Here is a 19714-nt window from a genome sequence, read left to right on the forward strand (position 1 = left end):
TCAAAGATTTGGTCCTATTTTTTTTAAAAGAACAAAAACAGTTAATTTAGGCAATGTATAATTAGATTTGCATTATTTGAAAACCAAACTCACAGGAAAAGATGACCAATTGTATCAAGAATATTGAGATGCCCTGACACCAGTAGAGTAAAAAAATACAATATATATCTCAGATAATAACCAATTACTTCTTGGTGTACAATAAAGTATGTTTATAAAACAACAGGGACAATCAAGTGACAAATCAAGTCTGTAAATTCTAAGGTTGTAATCAAGCAAACCAGCAAAATTTCTATCAACCAAAAGGTATCTTACCTATTTATCAAAAATATAACTTACTCATAGAAATACTAGCCTTTAGAAATGAAGACCAGTAGACCATTCCCTCTATGCTAGATAAAATAAAATCTAAATTATCTTACTATTTTTCTGCTTTCAAAGGCTCTCTGAAGAAGAAACCAAAACTACCACCTCTCTTCATAAGAACTACGTGTAGCAATTCTCAATCAAGAAATGCAAATATATTGAAGTATACTAGAGTTTATAGACTTATGAAAAGAAATGAAATAAAATCATCAGGGCACTTAGATGAAAACTCGTTGGCAATTAGTAATAAAAACACCGAGTTAGTTCATTTCTATATGCTTTTCTTTTCGGATACTGAGAATTTCCATCTAGGTTGAGGGAAAGCAAACGTACAAGAAAATAGTTGAGGGCATGGTTGTCATAGTTTTAAGCAAGTTACCTCGTGTACCTGGTAACTTCATCCCATGAAATGGGGCTAATAATAGTACCTACCTGAAAGGGTAGTATGGCGTGAACTCTAAAATTAAGGCTCAATATCATGTGCTGCCTTGACATCTAATAAAACGAGGAGGATCTCAAATAGCCTAAGTACAAAGTTCTATCCTTACACTGTTCACCATGGATAAGGTCCCCAGGCCAAACAACTCTCCTCACCAATGGACCAGGTACAATTCCTGCTTATTCCCAAGTAGAAGGTTTCAGTTCCTTATCAGCCAATGGAATTACTCAAATAAGCCAATCACAGATTCCCACAGGAGCGGGTATTTTAATCTCTTGATACAAAAGCCTTTTTCCCCACAGACCGTGGTCATTCACTCCTGAATGCAACCGCCATGTGGCCCTGTGTGACGTGCAGTGTTTTCTTCCCTTGGACTGTGAGTATACATAACAAACTGCTCATCTCATCTGTCCAATGTTTTGTGTGTCTGGCCATCGCCATGACCCAGAGTTGGGAATCTCTCCCTCACCTAAGGGGTAAAAAGCAAGCTATTAAACAGGTAGTGAGAAAAATTATATGAGTGAATGAATGAATACCTGTAAACTGCTTAAAACAGTGCCATATTACCAACTACATATTTGCTGTTATTGGAATTAGGCAACACTGAGTTCTCAGAGCACCATGTAACTAGTCAAAATGTTTAAACATTATCAAACAAGTTAAAGGAGAGATTTATAGCATAGACTGGATTTACAAAACTATTAATTGGCTCACAGTAGTCCTTTAACTCAATATTTTGCTCAACAAATGACCCAGACAATTAAGAATGGAAAACGGAATTGGAAAATACGGCCACTTAAGTGAGAAACCCTCATTAACAAAATAATTGGTTATAGATACTCCTTACTGAGTGATGATCATTTTCAAAAATTAAAATTTAGATTAAAAAAAATCGTTAAAAATAGTCACCAAGATCACATCGCTCTGCCTTGAAAATTTTTAAAAAGTATTTAATATTTAACTATCCTTTTCCACACATTGTATTTAGATGATCGACATTTTATTCACGCCTTCGCAATTGCTAAAGACAAGTAATAATCGACGGATATCTATAAAACGCCAAAATAATATGTTTTCCATTTTTACCTTCTTTCATAGTTATCTAGAAAATATATTTCTCTCCAACCACACAGTAACCTCTCTGAAACCTAGGTTATACTATGCATACCCTTTCATTCTTCAAAAATGCTGGAATATAATTATTAATTAACTAAATTATTTCATAAAGTAACCACCTATTCCTATCTTCAGGTCCTAATAAGTAACACCTCTAGATTAATAGATGGTGTTCAAATTAAATAATTGATAAATTCCTGGAATTTATACAGTAAGTCTTATCTACCACATGGTATAAAGGTAAAACAATACAACTATAGCTATCTTTTGAATTCAAAATTAAAGAGAAAAACTAATTTTCTGTTTAAATATTAGTAAGGACATCAGGTTCCTCAAGAGAAATCCTGGAATAACTAATATGATAACGGAGAGCTACAATACCTTCATTCCTTTCCAGATTGTGTACATCTATGCCTACATATCTGGGTCCTTATTAACCACCTACACACACATTATTATTCCCTTAGCAATTTACCCACAGCTACTATGGATATCTATTAAATCTATGAGCTTTTGTTTTTGTCTCAATGGGCCTTTAATTTACCATCTCATTTGGATTTACTCTCGGCACTATCCTTCCATTAAATTATTTGTTCAACTTATTATTTCAAAATAGTAATAGCTCTTAAAATTTTGTGAAATACGTGTTTACTGTTAAAACAAACAAAAGACAATGAAGGGAAGTAAAAGATAAAAAAAGAATTTCCAGTAATCCCATCACAGAGGAATTGATACTATTAATTTTGGAGTCTAACTCTTCTGTATCTCTTTACCTTTTTGAAAATGAAAATGAAAAATAAATAAATAAATATGAAAAACTTCACATCCTGGAAAAAAAAAAAAAAAGCCTTTTCCACTCAACAACCTGTTATAGACATCAGTTCACTTCAATACATAGATCTAATCCTAAGAGCTGCCCAGTATTCCATTGGATTTATGTCGCATGTTTGTTTCATGAATTCCCTTGTTAAAAGTAACCTTAGACTATTAAGCATTTAATGATGATACTTGAAAGATAAGACATGATTCAACTGGAAATTAACCCTATACTGAGATAAGGCTTAGTCAAGAAGGAAATATAGAAAAGACGAAAGATTACAAATGATAATGTGGTCTCATTCTTTAGCCCCTAGGATACAGTACTTTCACTGACCTTTACTGAAAGCTCGGTGGCCCAACCAAAGTTTTGCCTCTTAAGTGGGTATAGATGCAAGAAGGAACAAGGAAGGCAGGCAGGTTGCCAGGACAGTCTTTTAAACAGAACTGATCCAGAGACTCATAATTATAGGAAGCAGTTAGGGGGGAAACATAAGCATAAAGTGTTGATTTGTAATCTTGTCATTGCTTCCAGTGTTCCCCAGAGAACTCTATTTCAATATAATGAAGAACGACCCATAACTCAGTATTTTTATTCTTCATGAGAATAAAATTACAACTAAAGCTAGGCACCCCCCCCCCCCTTTCTTTTTTCACAGACAGGGGTCCCAATCCTAAACATACATCTGAGCTTCTCAAGTTTTCCATTAATCTGAAGATAATGATTATCACTCATTAATTAAGAGAAGGAATTGTGTAGCATTTTGAAATGCTCAGATAAAAAGTGCTATGTAAAAAAAGAGATATGCTAGCTTAATCAGACATGCAATAACTGACAGGAAATATTCTCATACCTCACTTTCGCTGCACTGCTATTTTAGACCATGAAAATGCCTCTCTAAATTTCCTTTTTTATGAGTCTCAAAGTCAAAAGCTGACTGCCCATTGCCATGGAGACAGTTCTATTTAGGGTACTATATTAGTCCTTTCCTCACAGAAGGATAGAAAAGTGGTCAGTACAAACACATCACTCTCCATGGGTTAGAATCAAGTAATTACATATGCTTCTGGGGCAGCTAACACATAAGGGAATTTGGGAGTGGGGGGCAATTTAGTACAATCCATTATTTTTCCTCAGTTAGATCAACACAGGTTAGATTTTACTACTCAGCGAGAGACAATAAGAGAAAAATTCCCATGACCTCGAAATTATATGCAACCAAATAAGAAAATAAAATTATTCATATTCACTATCCTGGACAGAACTGCAACTAGCCAAAACACTGTTTCCTTTCAACGAGCAATTTTTTATCCTTTTGATTTATATAGAGCCCACATATAATAAATAGTGCTTAAGTTTCCTTTGTGTTACTTTTCAGACTTCCTGATTCAGCTTTCTGACACCCTGTGTGTAACTGAACACTAAGCTATCAGTTTACAGGTAAAAAAGAATATCCGTAGTTTACATGCATATTTAAATTTGCCTAAAAGACTCAAAACAATACACAAACAAATAAACAAACAAAAAAAACCCATCTTTCGATCCTAAACCTGTCTTCAGGACAAATAGTGTCACTTCTCCTTCTGTTTAAGAAAAACAAAATGTCCAGTATAATCTTCTCCACAAAAGCTTAAAACATCAATCTTCTGTGAAATAAAAATAATCTAAGATGGTGAGGCCCAGCAAAGTCTATCAATGCTGGTGCTAAAACACTTATTTCTATGTAAACAAGCAATTCCAAAAGATATTTTCATTTGATTTCAGTCATAAAACAGCTTCCAAAACCCAACTCTCTTTTTTCCTGAAGCTAAACTTCAGAATCCAGCAACAATAGAATATGACATTAGATTTCTTCAGGTGAGAGCATATTGTACCAGATGGTCTCAAATCTGCAACTATATTTTTTAAACAGGCAAAGGAATCCTTCTGATTCTGGAGCTCGTCCTACTTTTACTACCTATAAAGGGTAGGGATTTAGTATTGATTTAATCTGAAACAATCTCCTCTTTTCATCGTATTTCTCAATTAATAATACATACTGAAAATAAAAGGGACACACACAATTCTGATTTGTATAAGCATTAGGTTAATGACCATAGACCAGAGGTTCGCAATCCTTAAGAGTACATCAGGATCACCTGGAGGGATTGCTAAACCACAGATGGACAGACCTCACCTCCAACGTTCCTGATTCAGCAGCTCTGGAGTGGATTCCAAAATAGTGCATTTCTAGCAATCTCCCAGGTGATGCTGATGCTGCTGGTTCCAGGACCACACTTCAAGAACCATTGTCCTAGACATTAAACAAGCTTACTAACTTACGGACTTGTTATTTCTGTTAATAAATGACTTCAACCCAAGTGAACCATTTTAAATAAAACAATAGCTTCAGTCTGAGGGTGGGATGGGAGAGTCAATCCTAGCAATCTGGAAAGGATATTACTTCAATCAAAACCAAATTAATTCCTAAAACTTGCTATCCAGTGGTTAGGTCATTGCTGGGGTTGCAATGACATTCAGGAAAACACACCCTTGCCCATCAGAAAATGGCTTGTGTCTCCCATGAATCAACTAACTGGTCTTGAAAAGCAACTCTCTGCTATAAACTTGTGCAAAGGTACTTAGTATTTGAATGTAAATTTCTTTTAGCAACAACTGTAAACCAATTATGCATTACATATGTTCCAGAAAAGGTATGTAGCAAGTTTCTGTGAGTCCAGTCTAGCCTTCCCACGGATTTCCATTTTCATTTTAGAAATCCTTTATCTTGAATTGACCGATCTACAACTGGCAGCACACTGCATTTTGGTTTTCAAGTGTTCCACGGCTCTGTAAAATAGTTAATCATCCAGAAACACTAAAAGGCATTAAAATGACTATAACGATCGAATAAAAAGAAACGGACTTTTACAGTCACAATATCCTCCTCTACTATTTTACGGTCATGAAATGCATACCTGTTACTGACAAAGTGAGGGACAAGTCAGAAGTATGAGAGGACAAACTACTTCATTTTTTCACATCAGAGTACCTTTCATAAATGGGAACACAGTGGTTTATTAAAAGCTACAATTGTTGGATGAAGTCACGACAGGTTCAAATTTTAGTGGCCCTCGGCAACAAAAGATGCAACACCTGCCAGGGCTTTGATGGCAGGATTCTGAGTTTCTTACTCAGGTTTTAAAAAATTCAACTGCTGCTATAAATATCTGCAGTGAAATGGAGTTATCATCAAGGTACTCGTTAGTTATCAATTCTTTCCATTTGCCGTTGTGACAAATATGTTCTCTGCAATAGCTTTAATAAAGGTCATTCGTAAAGGAAACAAAAGAAAAAGGCACTGATGTACTTACCTTTAAAAGCTTACCATCAATTAAAAGTAAAATATTTTCCATTAATGGCTGCTTTTACATCACAGGATTAGTTTTTTACTTTTTTATTAAAAGAATTTTTTTTAATGTTTTTATTTATTCTTGAAGGAGAGAGACAGAGCATGAGTAGGGGAGGAGCAGAGAGAGAGGGAGACACAGAATTCGAAGCAGGCTCCAGGCTCTAAGCTATCAGCACAGAGCCCGATGCGGGGCTCGAACACACAAACTGAGATCATGACCTGAGCCGAAGCTGGACGCTCAACCGACTGAGCCACCCAGGAGCCCCAGACAGGATTTGTTTTTTAAAAAAACCAAGTGCATCAGTCCTAAAATGAATATGGAACCACAAAAGATTCCAAACAGCCAAAGCTATCTTGAGAAAAAAAGCAAAGATCATACTCCCTGACATCATACATTACAAAGCTATAGTAATCAAAATAGTACAGTACTGGCAAACAAACAAACAAAAAAAACAGATACATAGATCAACAGAACAGAATAGAGGACCCAGAAATAAACCCAAGCATATATAGTCAATTAATTTAGGACAAAGGAGGCAAGAACATTCAACAGGGAAGGTCAATCTCTTCAATAATTTGTTGGGAAAATTGGACAGTCACATACAAAAGAGTGAAACTGATCACTATCTTAACCCATATACAAAAGTTGGCTCAAAATTAAGACTTGAATGTAAAATGAGAAACATGTAATTCCTAGAAGAAAACAAGGGTGGTCAGCTCCTGGACATCATTCTTGGTGCTTTTGTGTTTGTTTGTTTGTTTATCTGACTCCAAAGGCAAAGGCAACAAGAGCAAAAATGGTACTACATCAAACTAAAAAGCTTCTGCACAGCAAGGAAACCATCAATAAAATAAAAAAGCAACTACCAAATGGGAGAAAATATTTGCAAATCATATATCTGAGAAGGAGTTAATATTGAAAACATATAAAGAACATATACGATGACAAAAAAAAACACCAAAAAATCCAAATTAAAAAATGGGCAGAGGATCTAAATAGACATTTTTCCAAAGACATCCAGATGGCCAATACGCACATGAAAAGATGCTAAACATCACTAATCATCAGGGAAATGCAAATCAAAACCGCAATGAGATATCTCACACCTGTCAGAATGGCTATTATCAAAAGGACAAGGAATAACAAGTGTCAGTGAGGATGTGAAGAAAAGGGAGGCTTTGTATCCTACTGGTGGGAATGTAAAGTGGTATAGCCACTATGGATGGAAAAGTATGGAGGCTCCTCAATTAAAAATAGAACTACCATACGATTCAGCAATTCCACTTCTGGGTATTTATCATAAGAGAACAAAAAGACTAATCTAAAAAGATATATACACCTCTATGTTCACTGCAGCATTATTTACAACAGCCAAGATATGGAAACAACCTAAACGCCCATCAACGGATGAATGGACAAAGATGTGATATATACACACAATGGAATACCACTCAGCCATGGGGGGGGGGGGGGGAAGAAATCTTGTCATTTACAACAACAAGGATAGACCCTGATGGTATTATGCTATGTGAAATAAGTCAGACAGGGAAAGACAAAAACTGTATGGTTTCACTTACCTGTCAAAATCTAAAAAAATAAAGGAATGCACAGGACAAAATCAAACTCATCGATACAAAGAATGGATTGGTGGAAAGGGGAGATATAGAGGGAAGGAAAGATATAGAGGGGTGGGTTAAATTGGTGAAGGGGATCAAGAGGCACAAATTTCCAGGTATAAAATAAATAAGTAGTGGGGATGTAATATACAGCATGGTGACTACAGTCAACGATATTGTATAGCAAAATTGAAAGTTTCAAAGAAAGTAAATCTTAAAGGTTCTCATCACAAGAGAAAAACTTTGAAACTCCGTATGGTGCCGGGTGGTAACTAGACATATTGTGGTCATCATTTTGCAATGCATATAAACATCTAATCATTATGCTGTATACCTGAAACTAACATAACGTACGTCAATTATACTTAAAACCAAGTGCATCAGATTAGTGGTTACTTCATAACATAAAATAGTCAACCATATCAATACTTGGGTTATGCACATTTATTTCTCCCATGTATAACCATAACAATATGCAATCATAACAAGGGTTGGTCAAAAGAACTCCCTATCAGATCTCGTTTGAAGCACACAATATTAACATGCATAGCTGTCGATCTTCATTTCAATGAAAATTCTGGACTGAACACGGTCTAAATCTTGTACTTTGTACCAACTGCGTCAGTGCTTTGGATATCATTAGATCTCAACCACGGAAAAACATCATATACTCATGCTTTTACAAATGTTCAACCCTGATAAACGGTGCCACATTTTACTCACTGACTAAATGCTCAGTGTGAAATTTTTAAAGCTCGCTGTCCTAAAAAGTATTCTGGATAATTAATGGTTTTCCATTTTTATAAAGTATTGACAGCCATCACGTCTGCTCGCTGGAGGTGGGGTTTGTCTCCACTGAATCACCCTCCCCTCACACACACTGCCCACATCAACGCTCACACATCTCTGCATTCAGGTACTACCCCTGTCGGCTCTGGAGTGTGTGTTTTTTTCCTTTACCAGATGACACATTTCTTGACTGCCACTGTGATACTGTTGATGGAGGAAGGTAGTTAGGGAATTAGGACTTTAATGGAATAAGATAATGAGTTCAACAGTTTAAAATTTACTACAGAAAAAGTACGAAGCTTCTTGCCTTGCCTAGCTGCAGTCCTAAGAAATATCTATGGAATTATCATATGCCCGCTCCACCCAAGACCTCAAAGACAATATGAATGACACAGCTCTGCAGTCCTAACTAGGGACTCTGACCAGCACAAAATACATTCGGACTCTTAAGAAACTAGTTTTGCACTATGGCCTATCAATCCAAACCATTCGTATAAATTAGGTTTCGAGAAACTCTCAAAAAAGTAACCATAATTACAATGTAAAGCTCTGTAATACATACCGGTTCTGCTACTGAAAATCAAACAAGGTGTGAAAAGGTGTTACTTCAAAAGAGGTGAAAAAGCACTCTGTGTTTAGAAGTGCTCAATGGCCTGACATGTGGGCTTTCTAGTGTGTTTAGTAACTACAGATTTTTAGAAGTTTTACTTTGGATCCGTCCTAACTTATCCAGGTACTAAATAGGTCATTCCAATTAGATGTTTTTATAAATGCAGTGTTTATTACAGAGTGGCATTTGATTAGTTTTATACAGTTAGAATGACACAGACATTTTTTTTAACAGGTACTATTACCTATTACATATTACCTATGTTAGCATGAGCTGGCACAACTCAGAAGATGCCAAATTCCTTGCGCCGTCTTTTACACCTGGAGGTCAGCAAGCTAGCCTGCGGGCTAAACCCAGCCCACTGTCTCTTTTTGTACTGCCTGGGTTTTACATTTTTAAATAATTGAAAAAAAAACCCACAAAAGAATATTCATGACATGTGAAAATAATATAAAGTTAAAATTAGAGTGTCCATAAACAAAGTTTTATTGGTACAAAACCATCCATTCTGTAATGGGTTATCTATTGCTCTCGCAACACTGGGACAGAGCTGAGTAGCTGTCACACAACTACTTAGGCCTTACTTTAGGCTTGCAAACCTAAACTGTTTACTAGCTAGTCCTTTACAGAAAAAAAAAAAAATCTGCCAAACACTGTTCTATACCATCTGTCAAATGAGGAGCATAATCTTGAAGTTCTCTTTATGAGATCCAGATGTATGCTGCAACTAATTACACTGCTTAGGCAAGAGCCCTGATGTCCTTGCTGTCGGTGAGTTCAGTACCTAAGAGGTAGGAGCTGAATTAATAAATATAACAGACATTCATATAGTATGCAAGTGGTTTATAAATGCTAACAGCCTTTACATTCCTTGACTCCTTAAGAGTATGAAGGCCATGAAGGGGTAATAACATTGAGATGTAGAATAAGCATAAAAGGGCAATGTATATATTTTTACCAAAAGAGAGAATTGTTTCTACATTCTTATTTACCTAAACATGTACTGTCCCTCACTCTAAGGGCACTAAATACTAAGTAGTTCTCTTGCATAAAAGAACACTTGCAAATTCATGCTAATCTTGGGTGTTCAACCATGCACTTTGCCTCAAGAATATTAAAACCTAGACCTTGTAGTTATCTTAATAGTTACATAATACAAAACAGTATCTTAGAAGATTATTAACTATACAGGTCATACTGTATTTCAAAAACTAAGACTACAACAAATATTCTTTACCCCACCTGAGAATTCACTAATTTCAACTAATACACAAAAATGTTTATGTAAAATAAAAGAATTTGAATATTACTTGGGGTTTAGTGCTAAGGTACCATTAGCTTAGGTGATTTTTGTTTTAATTCTCTTTTGGTGAAGTAAATTGGCTGGGTTTGTTTTCTTTATCGTTTTATACCCCAAACAATAAGATATGCAAGTTAAATTCCTAGCTTCATATAAAAAGGAAACTCGCTGAGGATTTATTTTGATTTTCTTGGGGCACCTGGGTTGTTCAGTTGGTTAAGTGCCCAACTCTTGGTTTTGGCTCAGGTCATGATCTCACCGTTTGTGGGTTTGAGACCCACATCTGGCTCTGTGCTGACAGTGCGGAGCCTGCCTGGGATTCTCTCTCTCCCTCTCTCTACCTCTCCCCTGCTCATGCTCTCTCTCTCAAAATAAATAAACTTTAAAAAAATAATAAAAATAAAATAAAATTGATTTTCATTTATATTACCTTAAAGACAAAATGGGTAGTAAAAAATATGCCACCCAGCTTAAAATGCACCAAGCTGGGGCAGAGCCTTAGTAAACACAAAGCACCGAAGGATAAGCCAGCCTGATGCTGGGCCCTTGGTTATCCCAACACCTGATTATCACCCAATTTTTATCCCCTTCTTTTCAACCGTTACATGAATATTGGATAGAGCTGCATTAACAGAATTTTCTATTGGATAGAGATGCATTAACAGAATTAGACACAATGACCAAACATATTCCCAGAATGAACATACTAAAAACTATTTTTTTTGTCAAAATCACTTACCCTTTTTTTAGTGTTAAGCATACCAAAGTTAGGGAAGCCTCCAGTGAAGCAGTTACTCAGATTTTGGAGTGTATTTTCCCTTGGAAACAATGTTCCACCTAGTGGCTAGGTTTCCAAGATAATCAGTAAACGCCTATTGAGTATACCTGTAATATTCATAGTGCTTAACTAGTAATCTTTTTGTGTTGCTATGGAAAACTCTCAAGAGTTCTATTTCATGAATAGCAGAACTGCCATCTTCCCACAAACTCTTTTCCCTAACATACACCTTTGGTAAGACTGGAAACTCTTCTGTAAGTCTTCTGTGGACGTAGAACACAGAATGCAGGTGGGGAAGCCAGTGGAAGGACAGCAGTCCCAGGGGCTCTTTGTTTCCTTTTACCATCATTTTTGCCTTACCACAGAAAGCCAAAATGAATGGTGGAAATGAGCATTCACATGATCTCTTATCTTCATAAATAACTCTTTTTTACCCAAAGAGATTACCAAAAGCTGAGAACATTTCTTAGGGGTCCTATTCAAAAGACAAAACACTTAAAATATTTTTAGACAGTGTCCCTTGTCAGATATTTCAACAGTACTGAGTGAATCGATGTTACCGAACTAATGAATGACTGATTGGCTAAAGAAATAGGTCACAGTTTGCTGGAAAATTAGGAAAAATGTATCCTGGGATTAGGAAGACTGGTAAGATAATTAACAACAGATTTATAGAGAGAAGAGAGCTAACCAGATAGGGCAAAACTGTCAATGAGAACTTCAATTTATTTCTCAATCAATTTAATCTTTCAGAGAAATTTGCATTTCTAATGTAAAAATAAACTAGTAGAAAATATCTGAATTTGAAATCACTCTTATTAATCTCTTAAGTAATCAAGTCCTGTTAAGTTTCATTAATTTTATGTCTTGTACGGGTCGTTCACATAAAGAATGTAAGGAAATGCGGTGCTTATACCTGTATAATGAGCCAGGCTTTGGAGTTAGACCTGTTTTGGTACTATGATCTTAACCGAGTCACTAAAGCTCTCTGAGCCCTAATCTCTTCATCCATAAAATGTGAGTAATAATTCTTTATAGGTTCATTGTGATGATTGAATAGGATACATATGCAGGGTTTCGATATTTAGCAGCCTATGGCACACAGGCGGTATTCAAAAGAAGCTAGTATCGTTGAGTTTATAAAATGCATTTCAAAACTAAGAGTTACGATCTCAGATAATTACTATGATCTTCCACAAAATCCAGCTCTAGTTAGCCATGAGGTCAATTTCAGTCTTCTCAATATTCAGCCTCTAGCTACTAGAAAGAGAGATTTCATTTCTTCTGGTGACTAGTTTCGTCTTTGCGATAAGGGAGAGGTAAGAATAAAATGTTATCTAGAAATGAGAACATATGCCTCCATTACAAGTTGCTATTACTTAGGAAAAAAAGTTAAGTCTTACTCAAATATGTATTTTATACCTTAAGAAATCTCTGGTGCAAGAAAGAATATGGCCCTAAATCAGCCATTTTTATACTTGGTCATACTTATGTATATTTGGTATGTTCAATATATTCTTCATGAAATGTAAGGTAGAATGCCTGTTACTCCTTATTAGAAGCTTTGAGCAACAAAATGTCGACCCACCATTAAATATCCGATAATATTGAGGTGCCCCTCAGGAGGCAGTCAATAACCTGGCCCACGGACCAGCAAGTGACTCACTTTTGGGTGGATCTGAAAAGTGAAGGCTAACTAAGGGGCAGTCCAGGCCTAGGACCAATTCTCTGGTTCAGTTACCAAGGGAGTGCGTGCTGGCCAAGAAGATCACAGCTGGCTTGGGAGATTTCCAAAATAGAGGACTTGGGGGAAGTAGAAGAGGAAAAGCCTCAGCCAGGACAATATGTGGAAAGAACCTTAGGAGGTGGCCTACAAAGAATCTTGTAAGTTTGAAGGTATGTCCTAAGTACTCCAAAACAGCCATCCCTTATAAAACACTAGCACATTCCAGGAGACAGAACAGGTGTCCATATGAAAGCAATGGACATTTTATGTTTCTCAGAAGGACCAATAGCTAACATCAGTGTCCTGACCCTCTTAGTGAACTGATGTGTGTGCTCCCTATCAGAACTCCCTACAGGGGCGCCTGGGTGGCTCAGTCGGTTAAGTGTCCAACTTCAGCCAGGTCGTGATCTCACACTCTGTGAGTTCGAGCCCCGCGTCGGGCTCTGTGCTGACAGCTCAGAGCCTGGAGCCTGCTGCTGGAGCCTGCTTCAGATTCTGTGTCTCCCTCTCTCTCTGCCCCTCCCCTGCTCATGCTCTGTCTCTCTCTGTCTCAAAAATAAATAAAAACATTACAAAAAAAAAAGAAAAAAAAAGAACCTCTTACAAAAAGTAGATACTTCATTGAAACATTTCCGTGGTTGCAAAGATGATTTTATCACTAAAATCATCTTTGTTCTGAACTTCTCAATGTGTTCTTCATAAATAGAACAAAATATGACCACAAAGAACAGATATATCAGACAAATATCAAACATCTCTTGGAAAAAGAGAAAAGTCTTCATTTTATCAGATTGTATGTATCCAATATAGGTACACCGCCAGTAGTTATAAGAATAATAGATCTTTAAATCAAAATTCTACTTTGCTAAAAATAAACTTTCTATTAACCAGATCCCAAAGAACAGGCAACCTAGTAGCAGAAAGATCTATGTAAATTGTTCATCATAATTTAACGTGTGAAGTGTGATAAATGGACAGCATGGCAGTCTTGAGATAGAAGGAAAACGGTTTAAAGATTAGGAAACACTTTTGAGACCTCCTAAGAGTTTTGAAGAAGAATTTCCAAAGACAAGCAGGAATTCTACATGTTAACTATAGATTTTGATGGTATGCGATATGTATTTTTAAACAGTTTATACCACATGTACTTCTTTGTTTAATGTAACTGTGGGACACAGGACTAAACATTTTGGCTTTGCTGTGTATTTACTATATATGGTGAATCCCACCTCCTCCCCCATCCCTCCCCCCCCCCCCCCCCCCCCCCCCGTGATATCCGAGGACAGTTCAGATACTGGTAGTCATTTATAGGTGTCATCAGATCTAATCAGATAAATAGATCCTTATGCGGGTGCCTTGGGGACCACATTGAACAGATTGTCTGCCATAGCTTGTGTGGACAGGGTAACTGCACCCCCTACACACAAAATACAAAATGCGCTGTATCTTTGGGGATTGCAGTATTTAGGAACTCCTACATTCAGGGTCGTCCTATCTTCTGTCCACAGTGGTGGTTTTCATTCCTTTATTCTACCCATGCTTGTTATCAGCAGCCTGCACTGATACTTTTCTGATTCTTTCTTGTCTCTTCTTTGGTTGCTTCTCCCACATGTCTCAGCTTTCAAGAAAAAAAGGCTAACCCGGCTACTCAGAGCCTTTCTTTCCTTTTCAGCCCCAAACAAACCAATTAGAGCACAATGGACATAATCTTTGGATCTGACCATTCTTCAGTCATTGTGTAGAACTTAGGAGAATATTCCTTCAGAGCCAGAGATGTGTGTTTTCCCCCTCCCTGGTTTCTACCAGATGCCCACAAAAAGTAAAGATCACTTCTAGTCAGCCTCAGTCTCACTATGGTAGTAGAGAAGCTTTTAGAATGTCACTGAAAAGGTGCCAGGCAGCATATGCAAGTCATCCCCACACAAAATAGAGGTGATGAGATGGCCTTATCCACATTTTCTGTCAGTGGTATCAGCCTCTTATTTTCCCCCATAGACTCCTGAGAATTACATTTATATGTACCATACATTTATATGAACTCTGACTCAGCAGTTCTCAAATGTTTTGGTCTCAGAACTCCTTCACTCTTAAAAATTACTGAGAATGCCGAACAGCTTTTGTTGATGTGTGGGTTATAACTGTCAATATTTACTGTATTAGAAGTTAAAACTGAGAAAATGTTAAATGTTAGTTCCCTTAAAATAATAAAACCATTACATGTTAACATAAGGCACGTATTTTTACGAAAATAACTTTATTTTCCAAAACAAAAAAACAGCGAGCAGAGTGACATTTACGTTTGTGCAAATCTCTTTAGTGTCTGTTTAATATAAGACAGCTGAATTTCATGGCTGATTCTGCATGCAATCTGTTGCGATGTTTTGACTGAAGTATGTGAGGAAAATCTGGCCTGACACAGATAAGAAGTTGAGAGATGAAAGAGTTAACTGTGAGTCGTCTTCTTTGATAGCACACCAAAACTCCACAAGCAGAGCTCCTTGTTAGTTACAATGTGGGATCTGAAACCCTATCAGTAAACTTAACTTTCTATACCCTCATATAGGAAAATCCATTCGTCTAGCTTGCACTTTTAATGGCTCTATTACCCAGGCATGATATTGATAAATATTTGCTCCAAAATACGAAAAGCGGTCCTGAAAATTCAGGAACGCCTGACAACATTCATTGCTAGGAATAAAAAGAGTGGTCAGACGGAGAGTTTGTGGGGACCTACAGGCACTCACAGAGGCGGAGGCTGGCAGTGAGGACACTCCCTGGCAGCTTCAATACTGCAGGGGACAATTAGAATACAGTTTTATTATAGAAGCAGTTCTAAGAATGAAATGGACTTTTTATGACAGAGGTCATGGCACTTAAATTTTCTGTTTGTGAGAAACAGCTGACATCATGTGAAAGCACTCTAAAAACTGTGAAAGTCTAGGCAAACTGAAGTTACAACCCAATAGTTTCAAAAGGGAAAAAAAGGGAGAAGGGAGAAGATGAAAAGACTAAGACACCTTTACTCCCATAACTCTTCTCCTAAATTAGAATTATTAAACATTCTTTGCTTAACCCAGCTGGATTTCCCCCAGCTTGTATTAAATATGATCATCTCTGACTCGTAGTCTTTTCAAACTAAATGCTAATTCCCCTCATCTGCTGAAGTGCCCAAAAGGCAATTTCATTTTATTTAATTATTGGAAAAAATGAAAGCAGTGCTCACCGGCTCGCTCTGTTTAAGAGGGGGTGGGGTAGGTACAAATAGAAATATGCAAATCAAAAATCAGTATGTTGCAGAATATCTTTACTTCTCATTTATAGACAATAATTAAAAAGGACAGAAAGGTGAAGACTAACCAAATCACTCAGTATGTATTGAAATAGACTGCCACGACTCACAAAGAACTACAGTCTTCTGGGAACATAAATAGGCTCATGTTTTTCTTAGATTCATAGTCGTACTTTATGGTTTACAAAGTACTCGAACGCACATTACCTCTCCTGAGCTACGCAGCAACCCCTAAATCAAGTAGAGATTATCTACATTTTGCAGAGGAAGCTAGCCTTCCAGGAATTTAATTTGCCCCACATTACAAGACCTACCTATGAGTACATCTTGTGGCTCCCAGCATCACTACTTTAGCAGTTATGTTTTGGCAGTTTACTTATTGGGTGGTGGGGAGGTGGGAGAAAGCAGCAGAATCCCTTTTACCAATGAACTTTCAATTGAAACTGAACTATGAAACATATAAACATACAAAGCAATGGATTGTAATATGCTTCAGCTATAAAGTAACAACTACTGATAACAATACCTTTGCGTTCTCACAAGTAAAGGTATGAACAGGTATGTGCAGGAAGGATTTTTTTTTTTTTTTGAAGGCCAAAGCCTTCGTAATCAATGACAATCTTTCCTATCAATATCACATTAACAAAAAAGTTCAAATACGTACAAAGGTAGCAGAACAAGTTTTAATTCAAGGCCTGCACAAGAATAATCCTGGAACAAAAGGTAACTTTTATAACAACTTGTTAAAATTTGGGAAAACATATTTTTGGGTAGCTGTATTTTTAAGTTCTAACTTAAAAATAATTTTAAAGGTACTGAAAAATGTAATCCAACTCATGCATTTATGAACACTGACGCCTCTTAGGGCTCCCTGAAAAGCAGTGTGAAAACCACTGCATAATGGTTTGCTGTCATAAATTCACTGCTTAATCTCCACCTAGTTCAGTTAAGATAAAATAAAAACTGTTATTTTCTTATCAAAAATATATATGCAAGAAACCAGATTAACCAAGGTAGACTAGGGCTACTAAATCAGTCAAAGCAATTATATTCTATTGGTTGGACCTGAAAAAATTGCTATTAATTGACAATTTTAATTATAAAAGTGGTTCATACGGTTCCATCTAATAGTCCCCATTTTATTTTCAGTCTTTTCACTTAAAAACCCACCAAAAGCTGTCAAAATAAGTGGTTATATAAACAAAGCAGAAAAATGTAATAACCAATAAAGATCTATCACTAGAACTACCTAAACACATGAAGAATTTTCAAATGTTAAATCTTCCAACTTACATGCAGTTTTACTCACCTCAGTAGCACGAGCTGCTCAATACTCAAAAAAACATTGTCATATGCCCCCTTTTATTCATCAGAAAACGAGTGGGCTGACAGTTACCTACCTTAATGCAGTTTGGTACTTCGCTTTAAAATTTATCTAGGCGTCACTGGAATTTCTTCAAGTAAAATGTATGACACTTCAAAACTCATTAACTTTCCCAAAGTAAGTAGAAGCAATTCCTCTTTTATTAGAAGCTTTATTGAATTGTTTCACTGATAACAGAGCAAGTTAGACTTTATATAGAGTTATAGATGTGAGGATAGTTTTTTGTTTGCTCATTTGTTCTCCTATCTGGGAAATATATTGTTGTTCCTGACCTAAGATACCAAATTAGGTATATTCAATATTTTAAAAAGTGTTTCTACTTTTGATGGCACTGAATCCAAATTGTAAAGGCACTTCTAATTATAAATGTTGACTCCCATACAATATACAGCTCAATTTTCAGACATCGGGTTAAATAAACCAAGTTATTCCATTTGAAGAATCCAGTTCCTTTTGAAGTTCCCCCCAAACTCAACACATTGCAACAGATTAAGCTACATAAAGATATAGCTTCATGCCACATAAAAGGTGACTCTTTCCCCATCATTAATGAGGATTATAACAGCAAAGAGTAATATACCCGAGCTTCATTCCTCATTATGGACTACGCTGAACTAAAATTCAGTATGCTGTGACTCACTTGGTTAGCACTGAACACTTTATTAAGTAGAAAACACAAGATCAATTCAAAGAATCGCATTTTGAGAGTTACAGATGAATTTTAAAGTCATATACTTTCTAGCAAAAAGAAAATCATCTCTTTATTAGAAATAAACTCTTCCATGCTATTTTTAGAATGACAAAGAATTTAAAATGCTGAGCACTTGATCTCTTTTAAGAGCACTGAAGAATAGCACTCTTTAAAAGCTACAAATGTTGCCAAGTCATGTCATAACTGGCTCAAACAATCCCATTTCCATCTAAAGTTATTTCATGCTACTGCATGAATCAATATTAAATACCTTGGAGTTACTAAAAACTGGAATACTGGCAGAGGTACATAGCAATTATAAAATATGAAAATGGTGAATATCCATTTTCCATACACCTCTTTCTTTTAATAATGACTAGAAATGAGGATGTTCTTTCTAGGTAAATAGAAATAGTTTCTCAAAAGCTAAGAGGAAAATATAAAGAATGCTAGCAAAGTGTGATGGATCCATAACCATGGTTCTCCTAAAAGAAAAACTAGATTTTGAAGCCTAATATCACCTCCAAACAAATTTATTAGCCTACCAAATTGCCAGAGGCATTAAAAAAAAGTCAAAGTCAATATAGTTCCTTGTTCAGTCAAAAAAAAAAAAAAAATAACTAGCTGTTATTTTAACCAGGCTTGTGTTTAAGCAAATGTGTCTCAACAATTTGTTTCGTGTTAAAAACATAAGTAACCACTTTTGAAGTTAGCAAATAATAATTTTTTTAAAGCTAGGTTCCCATGACATCTAACCCTGAAGTGAAAGAGTTAACATTCAACTAAGCTGATCTGCACTTCTGATCCATTACATTTCTCACAAGCTGCCCTACAATGAGCTGAGCAAGTATCAACTGTAATTCGATCCCAGAGTTTATGGAAAAAAATAACTGCACATACTCAACATGCACATTTAATAAAAATCTGTTTCAAGAGAAACATATCCAATAAACACAATTTAAGGCATATTTAACTGTTCGATTAACTTCAAATCTAAAATCTCTTTGCTTTCTTCATGATCTCAAATAAAATAGTGGGGGGGGGGGTGGGGAGCAGCAGCCCTACTGCAGGGAAAAGAGGCTTGAAAAACAACTTTGATTGGCACTTGGCCTGACCCACAGAGGAAGAAAAACAGTTTTTGGACAAAGAGCGCAAATATTTGAGCTTGCTTACTTACATGCTTTCTTTATATTTTTAATATATAAATAACAATCCCAATTGAACTGTATTTGGGGAAATTGACTAAAAACGGTGCCGTATTCACCCTAGTCTTTCAGTCCCGATGTATTTGCACAGCTCAGCAATTTTAATTCATTTGTACTGGACAAACAGAAGCACCCCAACTAACGTTTCCACTTGATGAAATGTAATAATAGAGTTTGGAGAAAAATAAACTGATCA

The 19714-nt window shown here is 36.2% G+C and overlaps 1 protein-coding gene across 2 annotated transcripts in view; it reads right to left on the bottom strand.

The window, feature by feature from the left end:
- SESN3 (sestrin 3) overlaps positions 1 to 19714 on the bottom strand; it is a 74579-nt gene that overhangs the window by 52255 nt on the left and 2610 nt on the right. The window lies entirely within an intron of this gene.

The sequence above is a fragment of the Panthera onca genome, chromosome D1 (genome assembly GCF_046562875.1).
Source record: "Panthera onca isolate mPanOnc1 chromosome D1, mPanOnc1 haplotype 2, whole genome shotgun sequence".
Lineage (NCBI taxonomy): Eukaryota > Metazoa > Chordata > Mammalia > Carnivora > Felidae > Panthera > Panthera onca.